Here is a 13,139-nt window from a genome sequence, read left to right on the forward strand (position 1 = left end):
TTCTAATTAAGTGAAAACTGTAAAATAGGTGAGATGACCTAGCAATCCATGAGAACAAAGATCAAATTCAACCCTCTGCATTCAAAGACCCTTTGCACCTTCCAAAGTTGTCTGTGAGGTCAAACTTAATACACTGTGAGCGATCTTTTAGGAGTAATGGAAATGTTCTAAATTTTGATTGCATGATGGTTGTTTGACTCTTTACATTTACTAAAAATTGTAGAATATTACCCCAAAAAGAGGGAAAAATTAAGATATGTAAATTATCTTCATTAAATCTGTTAGAGGGCAACTTAAAAGAAATGTATCTCCATATCCCAGCTTCATCACTGACTCATGACTTGCATTTACACCAAACCCCAGGGATTTCTGCTTAGATTTTAGTTTCATTCTCCTGAGCATTCATTTCAGTTCTCATCCAGCCAGACATTTCCATTAGTCAAAAATTGTGGGTTGGTTGGCCTTTCTAGTAGATTGATCTCTCTTGAATTATGCATCAGAGAATTTTCTTAATATTGCTAGAATATCTGTGGTGACCTTTACTATTTTCTAGAATGGATATAGGATATTTTTATATTTTGCATTTTTTATTATTTTAATTTTTCCGGGGGGGATTGAATTCACAGATTCAGACTAGTGTTTTGATTTGTAATCCCAATATCTTTTTAATACATATCTTGCAAAGGTCTATGCAGTATCTGTCACTGCAGTTGGTACTTGTAGTAGCTGGCTGGGGCTGCTGTAACAAAGTTGAGGACTATTTGAGTAGATAAAGCAATAGAAATTTATTTCCTCACAGTGTTGGAGGCTAGGAGCCCAAGATCAAGGTGTCAGCGGGGTTGTTTTATCCTAAGGGTCTTGAGGGAAGGATCTACTGCAGACCTTTCTCCTTAGCTTATAGATAGTGGTCTTCTCCATTTGTCTTCATATTGTCTTCATTTTGTAGGTGCTTTTTGTCCAAATGTTCTCTTTTATAAGGTCACCGGTCATATTTAATTAGGACCCACCCTAATGACCTCATTTTAACTTAATTACTTCTTTGAGGATCCATTTCCAAATACAGTCATATTCTAAGGTACTAGGGATTAGGACTTCAACATATGAATTTCTTCAGAGACACACTTTAGCTCATAACAATACTTTCAACTTAAAAAAATATATATAATCAGTGATATTATATATCAAAAATATTAGGCTGGATTATAGATGGGCCAGCAAAATAGTGAGAAAACCTACTTAATGGGAAAGTTCTAGTTCAAACCAAAATAGACTATTTTGATTATCAGTGGACGCTCCTATACCAATATCATACTTTGCTTTTATATGATCATTTTGGTAAGGGTCTTCTTCATTTAGGTATATCTTCCAAAAGAAGTATTAAATTATAAGCATTTAGGGGCCTCTGGATGGCTCATTCATTAAGCGTCTGCCTTTGGCTCAGGTCATGATCCCAGGGTCCTGGAATCGAGCCCCTCACTGGGCTCCCTGCTCAGCAAGAAGCCTGCTTCTCCCTCTTCCTCTGCCCCTGCTTGTGTTCCCTCTCTCGCTGTGTCTCTCTCTGGCCAATAAATAAAATCTTTAAATATTAAAAAAATAATAAATTAATTAATTAATTATAAGCATTTAATATATAATATGAAAAAAACAAATGTGGATTTATATTTATTTTGGTGTGTTAAGACGTTTTGGAGATATGAGGGAAAATCATATGCCAGAGAGAGAAAATAATTTAAAAGGAACTGAATATTGCAATGTACATGTGATATGCCATAACTATTTTAAGTTTTAAATCTAATGCCATGATGTTTATTGACATTGCAAGGACCAACTGTGAAAAGAGCATCATCTTGTACTCAGCTTTTGTTCCTCATCGCAGGCTGCTGCCACTGCTGTCAGATTTTCTACCTGTAACTGAGATCTATGGTGTGTAGCTCTCACTGATACCTAAGGGCATTTCCAAAGTAACCATGGAAAACACAATCACCAAAAACAACTGGCATCTCAAATGCAGGAGACTACGTCTATTATAAGGACCTGTTCTAAGTACTTACATGCCCCCTTTGATGAGCAATTTCCTCTGGTGATTTTAAAATAGATATACAACAACTTTATCAGTAAAACTGAAGAAGATAATATCATTACAGAGAGATAAAGTTAGTGGTTTTACTACCATGTCAACATTTATCAATTCATCAGGAGGTCTCTAATGGGTTTTAGAAAAGAAGCACATTTTCACTTGGTCCCATTAATTTAATATGACCAGCAACATATACTGCAAAGATAAAATGCAAATGTTCAAAAAAGGAGAAATCTGATTTTTAAATTAAAGTTCCATTTTTCCAAGGCATATTATAAAATCTAATACCTTTGGGTGTTCAGTTATACTTGGTTGCTTCAGTCACCATGAATTCAGCAGCATTATACAGAATCATAAAATAGGAAGAGGGAGCAGAATCAGTCACTGGGCTACTGGATAAGAATACAACTTTCATAGAGACTCCAGATGTGTGTGTATATATACATACACCATACATATTCTCTATATATTAATATATATATTCAATATACATAACTCATATATACCTTACATCAGGGATTACATACTCTTATGCACTGGGGCAAAAAATCTATTGTTGGGAAAGTCAATGTAAATAAAAATGTGATTAAGATAAAAGCCAAAAGGAATTCGTACTGGTGACCTTTTTCTTATCAAGAAATCAATGCAGATGGTCCCATTATTCTCAGCTGTGTGATGAACAATTGCATAAATTTATTATGCAGTTTATTCTCTTAAGATATGAGAAATACAGTACAAAGTTGATTACTGCTATCTAAATTAGCACTGTCTGTGTTTTCTTTGCTCATGATACTCCTGCTATAATACTGCAATATTAGGCATTCTCTAGAAAGCTCTTCATAATAATACCAACTTACTTCATTATTTTCCTCCCTTGGCTACTTAATGTAATTTGAACCTCATTGCCCTTAATTTACAATTATTTTTAAGCTATATTTATTTATTTGAAAAAGAAAGAGAGCAGGGGGAGGGGCAGAGGGAGAGGGAGAGAATCCCAAACAGACTCCATGCTGAGCAAAGTGCCCGATGCAGAGCTCCATCCCACGACCCTGAGGATTATGACCTGAGCCAAAACCAAGAGTCAGAGTCAGATGCTCAACCGACTGAGCCATACAGGTGCCCCATCTTAATTTATATTTCTGTTACCTTTCAGCACTAATCTACTTTTTAAAATAACATAAAGTTAGTTTAAATAACCGGTTGCAAATAGCAAAAGAAAAATGTAAAAATCAGAAGTTAAGTAGAACCCACAATCATATAGCTCCTCCTAAGTTATTCAAATATGTTTTCAAATTTACTCTTATACCTAAAAAAGTCTCCTAAAATATAGTTCTATCATATTCTATTTTCTACTACTTTTTTTTTAATAATTTTTTTTTTAAGATTTTATTTATTTATTTTGACAGAGAGAGACAGCCAGCGAGAGAGGGAACACAGCAGGGGGAGTGGGAGAAGAAGAAGCAGGCTCCCAGCGGAGGAGCCTGATGTGGGGCTTGATCCCAGGACTCCAGGATCACGCCCTGAGCCAAAGGCAGACGCTTAACCGCTGCGCCACCCAGGCACCCCTATTTTCTACTACTTAATGTAGCATTTAAGTGACATTTGCAAAGTATTTTATAAAATTAAATTTCACATATTATTTCAAAAACTCACTTAGGTTTTATTGTGTTTTTTCGCTTATAAGAATTTTAAACCTCAAAAAAGTTAAGTGAATTGCTCAATATTATATAGCTAGTAAAAACGGCAATTTGTTCCTTGGAAACACATCTCCTTCTGATACTATCCTAACTCTAACATTCATTTTGTGTACAAACACTGAATAGTGCATCTGTCGTCATTGGGTCTACTTTTTCCAATTATACCTCACTTTATTGCAATAAGGCTTTCATCTCTAACCTACAGTGACATTCTTCTCATGAAGATCACTAGTAATGTATTTGCTGTTATATTCAAAAGCTAATCATCTAAATAAATGTTCCTCTTTGCACATTTGACACTGGTGATAATTCCCCTTCCTTGGTTTGTGTTACTAACAACCTCCTTAATTTTTTCTTAAACCTGACCACTCTTTCTTACTCCTCTTACTGGCTTTACCTTCTGCTCTTTAAAGAATCCTTTATTATAAAGTGCAAGCTCTTATCTCTTCATTCTGCATATGCTCCTGAGAATTTTACTTTTTTCAAGGCTTCAATTTATCTATGTGCTCAGGACCCCTAATCTATGTCTAGAGTTCAGAATGCTCCCCCAAGGTCCATATTTTATATTTAAATCAGGTTTTTAAAAAAGATTAATTTATTTATTTGAGAGAGAGAGTGCAAGAGTGTGTGAGTGGGCGGTAGGGGCAGAGGGAGAGAATCCTCAGATTCCCTGCTGAGCACAGAGACCGATGTAGGGCTCAATCCCAGGACCCTGAGATCATGACCTAAGCCAAAACCAAGAGTCAGATGCTTAACCAACTAGGGCACTCAGGTGCCCCTAAATCAGATTTTAAAACAATAATTTTTTAAGAACACTTTTCTTTTATACTGTATGATAGATAATAAACAAGTGTATAAACCATATGTGGTTATTTCAATGTCTTTTCAGAGAGAACACATATTGTAACCACAACCCAGATCAGGAAATGGATTATTATAGTACCCACAAACGCCTCAAGCCCTCTTCTAGTTAATACCTACCTCATGCACAAAGGCAATTCTTATTCTGACTTTTATTATCATATACTTCATTATAATTAATTCATTTTAATTAATTCAAGATCATTTTTATTGGAGAAGGACATACAAATTATCTCCAAGTTTGAGTCATTATTTGTATATCTACTGTGAATGTTGATTCCTATATCTTTTGGTGCAAATGTGCACACATTTCTGTTGCAATATATCTAAAAATGGAGTTGATAGGTCATTATGTATATGTTCACAGAAGGTACCTACAAGGGCTTTTCAAAGGAGTTTCAGCAATTTACACTGTCAACACAAACAAGAGGTTTCCATTTATTCCTCACCCTTGCTAATATTTGGCACATTCTCTTCCATTTACCATTCTGGTATGTGGGAAGTGGTTTTAATTTCAATTGCATAATGAATTTTAATGTCAAACACCTTTTCAGATGTTTGCTGAATATCTGGATTTACTCCTTTGTGAAATATGTCAAGTTTAAAAAAAAATCCCTCTTAGTACTGATAAGGAAATATAGCAAGCTTGCAGGATACAAGCAATATAAAATAGTCAATTGTTTTAGTACACACCAGCAATAAATAAGTGAAATTTAAAACAAAAAACACAATTCTATTTATATTAGCACCCCCTAAAATGAAATAGGTATAAATCTAACAAAATATGTACAAGATCAATATGAGGAAAATTACGAATTCTGATGATCATAATCAAAGAAGAACTAAATAAATGGGGAGAGTCGAGGTTCATAGAGAGGGAGACTCAATATTGTCAAGATGTCAGTTCTTCCCAACTTGATCTATAGATTCACTGCAATTCTGATCAAAATCCTAGCAGAATCCTTTGTGGATATCAACAAGCTGATTCTAAAGTTTATATGGAGAGGCAAAAAACAAAAACAAAAAACAACAGTAAGAGCGAACATAATAATGAAGGAGATGAACAAAGTTGGAGGAATGCTGCTACCCAACTTCAAGACTTACTATAGAGCTCTAGTAATCAAGACAGTGTGGTATTGGTGAAGGAATGGAAAAACAGATCAATGGAGCAGGATGGAAGACTAAAGAAGAGACCCATATAAACTGATCTTTGATGAAGAAGTAAAAACAACACATTGGAGCAAGGATAGTCTCTTCAACAAATGGTGCTGGAACAATGAGACATCCATATGCAAAAAAATACTAGTCTAGACAGAGAGTGACATCCTTCACAAAAATGAGCTCAAAATGTATCACAGATTTAAATATAAAATACAAAACTCAAAACTCCTAAAAGATAACATAGGAGAAAAATCTAGATAATCTTGGGTATGGTAATGACTTTGGATAGAACACCAGAGTCATGATTCATGAAAGAAACAATTAGTAAGCTGAAATTCACTAATATTAAAAATTTCTGCTCTCTTAAAGACAATGTCAAAGAATGAGAAGACAAGGCACAGTCTGGGAATAAACATGTGCAAAAGGCAAATCTGATAAAGGACTGTTATCCAAAATATACAAAGAACGCTTAAAGCTCAACACTAAGGAAAAAATGATTAAAAAATTGGCCAAAAGGGGCACCTGGGTGGCTCAGTCATTAAGCATCTACCTTCAGCTCAGGTCGTGATCCCAGTGTCCTGGGATCGAGCCCCACGTCGGGCTCCCTGCTCAGCGGGAAGCCTGCTTCTCCCTCTCCCACTCCCCCTGCTTGTGTTCCCTCTCTCACTGTGTCTCTGTCAAATAAATAAAATCTTAAAAAAAAAAAATTGGCCAAAGACCTTAACAGAAACTTCATAAGGAAAATATACAAATGGCAAATAAGCATACAAAAATACGGGCATACTTCAGAGATATTGCAGGATGAGTTCCAGACCATTGCAATAAAGTGAATATCACAATAAAGTAAATCAAATGATTTTTTTGGTTTCTCAGTGCATATACAAGTTATGTTTAACAGCCTCCTGTAGACTATTCAGTGTGAAAGAGCATTATGCCTAAAAAGTGTACATACCTTAAAAATACTCTATTGGTAAAAAATTGCTAACCATTACCTGAACTTTCAGTAAGTTTTAATCTTTTTGCTGCTGGGGTCTTGCCTTGACATTGATAGATGCTGACTGACCTACGTTGTGGCTGCTGGAGGTTGGGGGTGGCTGTGGCAATTTCTTAAAATAAGACAAAAATGAAGTCTGCTGTATCATTTGATACTTCCTTTCACAAATGATTTCTCTGTAGCATGTGATGCTGTTTGACAGCATTTTGCCCAAACTAGAACTTTTTGCAAAATTGGAGTCAGTCCTCTTAAACCCTGCCACTGCTTTATCAACTAAGTTTATGTATTATTCTAAATCCTTTGCTGTCGTTTCCACAATCTTCATCACATCTTCACTAGGAGTAGTTTCCATATCAAGATACCACCTTCTTCCCTCTTCCATATGAAGAAACTTCACATCCATTCAAGTTTTATCATGAGATTGCAGCCATTCATCCCATCTCCAGGTTCCACTTCTAGTTCTAGTTCTCTTGCTATTTCCACCACATCTGCAATTACTTTTTCACTAATATCTTGTATCTCCCAATGTCATTCATGAGGGTTGGAATCAACTTCTTTCAAACTCCTATTCACGTTGATATTTTGACCTCTTCTCATAAATGAAGAATGTTCTTAATGGCATCTAGAATAGTGAATCCTTTCCGGAAAGTTTTCCATTTACTTTGCCCAAATCCATCAGAGGAATCACTACGCCACAACAGCTTTACAAATGTATTTCTTAAAATTTCTTAAATAATAAGATTTTAAAAAATGAAATTAGTCCTTGATCCATGGGCTGCAGAATGGATGTTGTGTTAGCAGGCATGAAAACAACATTCATCTGGTACATCTCCATCAAAGCTCTTGAGTGACCAGGTGGATTGCCAATGAGCATTAATATTTTCAAATGCATATTTTTTTTCTGACCAGTTCTCAACAATGGACTTAAATTACTCAGTAATTTAAACAGTAAATTAAACAGATGTGCTATCATCCAGGTTTTGTTCTTCCATTTATAGAGTACAGGTAGAGTAGATTTTGCAAAATTCTTAAGGGCCCTAGGATTTTTGGCATGGTAAGTAAGCACTGGCTTCAACTTCAAGTTACCAGCTGCATTAGCCCCTAATAAGAGAGTCAGTCTATCCTTTGAAGCTTTGAAACCATGCATTCAATTCCCCTCTCTAGCTATGAAAGTCCTAGATGTCATCCTCTTCTAATTGCAGGCTGTTTCATCTACATTGAAAATAGATGTTTAGTGTAGCCACCTTTATTAGCTAGATTTTCTGGATAACTTGTTTTAGCTTCTACATCAACACCTGCCGCTCTACCTTCTACTTTTATGTTATGGAGCTGGCTTCTTTCCTTAAGCCTCATGAATCAACATTTGCTAGCTTCAAACTCTTCTTTTGTAGCTTTTTACTTCTCTCAGCCTTTGTAGAAATAAATAGAATCTTGCTCCAGATGAAGTTTTGGCATTAGGGAATGTTATGTCTGGTCTGATCTTCTATCCAGACCACTAAAAGTTTCTCCATATCAGCAGTAAGGCTGTTTTACTTTCTTATTATTTGTGTGTTCACTGGTTGGCCAACTGGCACAAGGGGCCTAGCTTTCAGCCTATCTTGGCTTTTGGCATGCCTTCCTCAGTAAACTTAATGAGTTTTAGCTTTTGACTTAAGTGAGAGATGTGTGAGTCTTCATTTCACTTAAACAGTTAGAAGTATTTCAGGGTTACTAATTGGCCTAATTTCAAATATTTCAGGAAACAAGGAGGCCTGAGGAGAGGGAATGTGAGGAACCATGTGTCAGTGGAGCCATCGGAACACATATGGCTTTTATCTATTAAGTTTGCCATCTTATATGAGCATGGTTCAATGGCTCCCCAAAAACAATTACACTAGTGACACCGAAGAACACTGATCACATATCACTATAACAGATATAATAATAATGAAAAAGGATTGAAATATTGTGAGAATTACCAAAATGTGACACAGACACACAAAGAAAGCAAATGCTATTGGAAGAATGGCATAAATAGGCTTGCTTAATGCAGGGTTGCCACAAACCTTCAATTTGTAAAAAAATGCAATACCTGCAAGGGACAATAAAGCAAACACAATAAGACAAGGTGTGCCTCTTTGCTCCACATCATATGTTATCAGAGAAATGCAAATTAAAATGAGATAGCACTGTACAACTATTAGAAGGGCCCAAATCTGGGACACTGATGGCACTGGGTGCCACTGTGATGTGGAGCAACTGGAACGCTCACTCACTGCTGCTGGGAATGCAAAGTGGTACAGACACTGTGCAAGACAGTTGGACAGTTTCTTATATAACAAAAAATATTCTTACCATATAACCCAGCAATCACATTCCTTGATATTTACCTAAAGGTGTTAATACCTTATGTCTACATAGAAACCTGTGAATGGAAGTTAATAGGTGGTTTATTCATAATTGCCAACACTTGGAAGCAAACACAAACATCCTTCAGTAGGTAGATGGATTAATAAAATGAATAAAAAGACATAAAAGAAACTTAAATGCATGTTACTAAATGAAAGAAGCCATCTGAAAAGGTTATTTACTGTATTATTCTAACTACATGATATTCTGGAAAAGGCAAAACTATAGAGATGCTAAAAAAGATCAGTGCTTACCAAGAGTGTGGGAGTGTGGGGTAGAAATGAAAAGATAGAGTCTAGAGAACTTTTAGGGAGGTGAAACTACTCTGTATGATACTATAATGATGGATACGTGACATTACACATTTATGCAAACCCATAAAATGTATACCACCAAGAATGACTGCAATGTAAATTATGAACTTTGAGTGATTATGATGTGTCAAGGTAGGTTCGTCAATTCTAACAAGCACACCACTCTGGTGAAAGATGTTGATAATACACAAGCTATGCATGTCTGGGGGCAAGTGGTATGTGGGAACTCTGTCCTTTTCAATTTTAGCTATAAGCCTAAAATTGCTCTAAAAATATAGTTTTTAAATATGAATACATAATGAATTTTTAAATGTACTATTTCTCTTGAAAATATGATTAGATAATATCTACATCCATTTCTTTAGCATCCATGAATGCATTAGGATACAATGACACAGCATGAATTTATTCCTTCCACTTGTCCAATTTCCAGATATTTCTATAAATGCATTAATCATAATAGTACTTTTATATAGAAACATTATTCACTGCTATATTATTTCTGTAAGAAGATCACTTTTAATAGTATGCTATGAAATGAATGAGTCAGGCAAAAGTTATGCTATATAAGGTTATTTTTTGTTTTTCTTGTAACAATTTATTTATATTATGCAGATTATAAGCAATGAGGTGAAACTGTTGGTAACACCTAAGTTGCTAAATTGGGTCAAAAGGAGTGAAAAGTTGTCACAGTATTTTTGGATCAAATTAAACATTGCCTGTTCTCTTGTTTTCTTTCAAGCAACCTAGAAGACCTAAAAAGACCTTCATGTGTGTTTTTCCCAAAATCCAGTTCTTGTTATTTCTTCCACAAGATAATTAGGGATGGACACCACTTTTCAGGCAGTCATGTTCCCAAGTCAATGGTTTTTTTAAAGGGATAAATAAATGCAAATTAATACGGGAACTATAAATAGTAATTAAAGAGGTATACTGACTTCCAAGAAGTTGTTAAATTCCTTTTTAACTTAACAACTTTAATACACTCTCCATAAATTCTTCCATTTCTTACTACCAAGCCAGTATATTATATTCTAAGGGTATGCCTATCCTCAGAAAAAAAACAAACAAATTATGTGTCAGGAGAAATAAATAGTGAAAATTGCTATGGGATGGGGTTTCTAAATGCATAGTCAATTCAAATAAAAATTCTTCCAAAATGTAGCACAGCAGCTACTGTTATTTCTCTCATTGGCTGCCAAACTGATCATTTGGAACAGATCAAGATGGCCAAAATAGGCACTTGTGATAGGTTTTGAATTACAGTCCCTGGATATTTTCCATGCTCCAGAATTACTAGCAGTACAAACCAACATCAGGAAACAGCAATCCAATGTTTTTTTAAAAAAAAGAATAATTAATCTTCAAAGTCAAAATTGCATTTTGTTTTATTTTCTAAGAGATGAATCACTGCTTCTGATTTTAAGCTTGAGGCTGCCTGGATTACTCAGAGACCGTGGCACTTCCTCCTCAGTTTCTAGAAGTTATTTGTCACTGCATTCACTCCGACAGTTGGGCTAAATCTCATCATGGGCCTTGTTAAAACAACAGAGAGTATAACATTCTGACCCAGAAATTTCTGGGGCAATGCTACTCTACTTCTTAACTGAAAAATATGCTGTTTTTTTATTTCATTTAAGGAAGAACTAAACAATCAGAAATCAGTGATTACAGGCAATTCATATTGATGAGCTCTCAGAAGGGGTCTTCGCATCAGCCTGTGAAGTTACAATCCTTTCATATGCCTGGATGGCAAAAAATATCACGGATTTCTGGGAGAAACTAGGAGTGGTCATTTCCTAAATGACTGGTGTTCTCCTGGATACATTTCACCCTACTTTGGTATAGAGCTTCATGTTTTATCTTCTCCATGTCATAAGAAAGTATAAGCCAACATTTAGCCTGCCCATAATTTGCGGTCAGACATATTAATTTACCCTTTTTAAGATTATCTTACATAGAAGATGAACATTTCTCTGCATTTAACTTTATTGAAGTTTTCTTAATGGAAGAAAGGAAAAAAAGGAAGAAGAAAAGAGAGATCAGATATTACTGAAGTTCTATAGGAAAGAAATGGTAAAAACTGAATTAAGATCATGTCAATAACAATAGGAAAAGAGCCAGATCTTTATAAAATTTACAAAGAAATAGTTGACATAATTAAGGCAATAACTTTAACATAATATAAGACAGGTAACTCTCAAAATCACTTGAGATTTAGAAACCAAGAGTGAGACGACTTTAATAAAGAAGTATGAAAGGAAGCAATTTTCAGTAAAAAATGAAGAATCTCATTTTACACAAGTTGTCACATCTTAAAAATGGAGCACGGAAAATAAGAGTTTACTTTATTCTAAACTGTTCTGTCCTTGTCTTTTTCCTTTAGTGCTGATACCTAGAAATTGTTTCTAATCAGCTAGTTTTATAGACTTAACAAGAAAATAATCAAAAAGGACTATGAAAAGATTGAATAGTAAGTCGTATTTGTTTGTATATGTTTCATGAGTCTTGCCATTCTAGAAGCTCCTCATTTGTTAAGCTGCTGAATATGATATTCTTAGGAAAAAGTAGATTTTTCTCTTCTAGTAAATGAAGTTAGTAACACTCTTTATACCATTATTTTATCACTGAAATAGATTTTTATTTAGTAAATGGCAATTGGTTTTTGTTGCTGTTCTATGTTTCAATTAAAAATTGCATTTTAGGATGCCTGGGTGGCTCAGTCGGTTAAGCATCTGCCTTAGGCTCAGGTTATGATCTCAGGATCCTGGAATCAAGCCAAATGTTGGACTCTCTGCTCAGCAGGGAGTCTGCTTCTCCCTCTCCCTCTCCCCCCAACCCCCGCCGGCTTGTGTGTGCACTCTCTCTCAAATAAATAAAATCTCTAAAAAAATAAAAATTTCATTTTAAATATTATTGCATGGCACTGCTCTTTATTTCATAAATTTAATACAGATATAGAATCTATGATATTATTTCTCATGATCAAATATGGCAATAAAATTAATGATGAAGGATTTTTTCAGCTTTATTGAGGTATAATTGATAAACTGCATGTTTTAAGTGTACAATGTAGGAAATTTTAAGTACATAGTACAGTATTATTAACTATAGTCATCTTGCTGTACATTAGATATCCAGAACTTATTCTTCTTATAACTGAAGGTTTGTTTGTACACTTTGATCAGCATCTCCTCCTCCATTCCACCCCATAATTCTGGTAAATAACATTCTACTGTTCCTATGAATTCAACTTTTTTAAAATTTTATATATGAATGATAATACAGTTTTGTTTTTCTCTGTCCAGCAAATTTCACATAGCATAATGTCCTTTAGTTTTACCAAATTGTTACAAATGGCAGGATTTCCTGAATCCTTGTAGTTGAATAATATTTCATATAAATATAGCTCACATATTTTTTTACCCATATCTGTCAACAGACACTGCAATGAACATGGGGGTTCAGACATCTCTTTTAAGACAGTGATTTCCATTCCTTTGGATATATACCTAGAAGTGGGATTTCTGGATCATATGGTAGCTCTATTTTTAATTATTTGAGAAATCTCCATTCCATTATCCACATGGCCACCCTAATTTACATTCCCACCAAAGGTGTGCAAGGGTTCCCTTATCCCCACATCC

General features: G+C 34.9%; 1 long non-coding RNA gene across 2 annotated transcripts in view; it reads right to left on the reverse strand.

Annotated features, from left to right (window-relative positions):
• Positions 1-13,139, reverse strand: part of LOC123801085 (uncharacterized) — a 424,009-nt gene that overhangs the window by 309,782 nt on the left and 101,088 nt on the right. The gene's annotated exons all lie outside the window — the stretch shown is intronic.

The sequence above is a fragment of the Ursus americanus genome, chromosome 10, assembly GCF_024610735.1.
Source record: "Ursus americanus isolate L20-20 chromosome 10, mUrsAme1.1.p, whole genome shotgun sequence".
Taxonomy (NCBI): Eukaryota; Metazoa; Chordata; class Mammalia; order Carnivora; family Ursidae; genus Ursus; species Ursus americanus.